Raw genomic sequence first — 2,639 nt, 5'->3', positions numbered from 1 at the left:
ACATCAAACAATAACATAATAACCATATCCGAATCTCAATCCAATAAAGGGCCGACCTTGGTGCCTTAGACCCTGTTGATATAGTGAGGATAACTCACCTCGAAACTGTCGGCTGAAAGGATAAGATCCCGCTGCTCCGAACTCTGACACGAACTCCTCCACTGAACATCAAAACATACAACTCAATAAATACCCTTAATTACCAAAATACCCCTGGAAGCAACTGGTCAACCTTGGACAAGTCAAAGTCAACCCCTGACTGACCCTACTCGCCGAGTCAACCCGATGACTCGCCGAGTCCTTATGCTCAGAACTTCCTTCAATCAGCGACCCAACTCGCCGAGTCAACCCAAGACTCGTCGAGTCCAACAACTCTGAGTCCACTCGCACCCAACTCACCGAGTCATCCCTTGACTCACCGATTCATCGACTCAACCAGAAATATTGGGACTTCGTCGACAAGACTCGTCGAGTCCAAGGCTATCTTCAACCTACTCGCCGAGTTGTTCTTCCAACTCGTCGAGTTCCAGGCCATCTTCAAGCAACTCGTCGAATCCACCCATGTGACTCGACGAGTACCACCGGTCTGAATCCATACAGAAGCATCTCAGGCCATGCAATTGATCCAAAACATAGATCCAACCTCCTACAATCCATCCATCACGTAAAGTGGCAAACTTTACGTGAATCTAAAGAGATCTAGGCCTTATTCACCTTAGAACCATGGTTTGGGACATGGTAGCTCCATCAACAACACAAGAACAGGGGCTTTAATGCTCTTAAGATCTTCTCCACTCCACATCTGAGGTAGCAACCTCAGATCCATCCTCCAACATCAAGATGTCACACAACCAAGCACCCCACACAACCCCAAAATGAGAAACTAGGAAAACACAGCCCAAGAACGAAAGTATTACCTCCAAAAGATGCCTCAATAGCAACCAAACTCGAATCCAAGCAAAGCCCTTTGATCCAAGCCACTTCTCCTTCAAGATTTCTTCAACCAACACCTCTCCAAGCTCTAATTTGCTCCACAAATGGACTCTCCACGAATTTAGGGTTTCTGGAACTCAATGGGGGGAATAAGGGAGGCTGTGGAGGGGTATAATGCTCTTTATATAGGGCTCAACCCCGAAAATTAGGGTTTTCTCCATACAACACCTACTCGCTGAGTCCATCTTTGGACTCGTCGAGTCCATCTTTGGACTCGCCGAGTAGGCCACTTGACACGCGACCATAGCCACGACCTGACTCGTCGAGTCTATCCATGGACTCGCCGAGTCACCCTCCGAAACTTACACTTTTAGCCCTTCAACTCTACTCTTGCGATTCCGGGATGTTACAATTCTCCCCCACTTAGATTAGGCTTCGTCCTCGAAACCTACGACATCTCATCTTCAAATTACTTCCCACGACGCGCCACCTGACCTTGACCGAACCAAGTCCCTCAAGGTACAATCATAGAAACCAGAAGCTCACTTTCTCCTTCCATACGGTGTCCCCACCACCTACTCAAATCGGGCACCAGCTGTACCCTCCGATAACCACACTCAACAACCGAGAATTACCCATGATGCCTTACTGCTCCAATTCTCATCTTTCACTTGACTCATATGGCTATAAAGCCACGAACCATCGGATCCCCGATCCGAATTCCACTCTATCTATCCCATGTCGACCGAAAGACCCATTCTTCCATTCCGAAGCAACTCCCCCGAGTTCTCCTCTCGCAATCACACACACATGCTGATCTAGCTCTAGCACCCTCAGGTTTGGATAACCTGATACACTGATGATATCCTCAAACATCCTTCCAAGATGAACCGCTGATACGTACCCAAAACCCTGATCAGAATCACACTGAGAGTGCAAGACTCTTTCTCTGTATCCCTTCCGAACCCCTCTCCCTGGCTCTACGCCGCGGTATTCCCTCCGCGCCCTGAGCAACATATCAAGTCGAATGAGCTTTTATTCTACCGCCGCAACACACTACTCAAAGACCATCGACGGACCACTCCAATCATAACTCTACACTGCCACTTTCACTTCCGTGAATTCGCACTCCCTTTTAGAATTTCATTCCTCCCTCTTTCCTTACCAAGGAAACCACTCGTCCGCCCAGTCACCATGACAGGCACTATGATGCTCATCCCATGCTACACTACCTCTTTAAAGCGTACCCGACATCCATGCATCACCACTACTCTGACTCTCATCGCAGGGACTTTCAAGCCCATGCACTACCTTCACTGCTCAAAATTGCTACCCGGGGCCAGACCTCCCAATGTAATCCCACTACAACATATGCAACCCATAACCTCGAACCGATCCAACAATACTCGCAGCGTCTTCAGCATGACTGGACCGCCTCCCGAGGCCTTCAGCCAATCTGGACCACTCTCAGGACCTTCAGCCAATCTGACTGGACCGTCCTCCGAGCCTTCGGCCTGACTGGTACGCCTACCGGCCTTCAGTCTATCCGGACCGCTCAGCTAACATTCATCATTCCGACTATCCCTTCGGGAAATCCTCCCGCGCATACCGTTCTAGCCCTCTAGGGGTTCCGAACTCTATCTCCATCATACATACTCGATCCCGGCCTGCTCCCATGCCTTCCACAATCAACTGCTCTAGGTCTG

The sequence above is a fragment of the Lactuca saligna genome, chromosome 5, assembly GCF_052625555.1.
Source record: "Lactuca saligna cultivar CGN05327 chromosome 5, ASM5262555v1, whole genome shotgun sequence".
NCBI classification, from domain to species: Eukaryota; Viridiplantae; Streptophyta; class Magnoliopsida; order Asterales; family Asteraceae; genus Lactuca; species Lactuca saligna.
The sequence above is the reverse complement of the archived record's forward strand: the minus strand, read 5'-3'. Positions refer to the sequence as shown.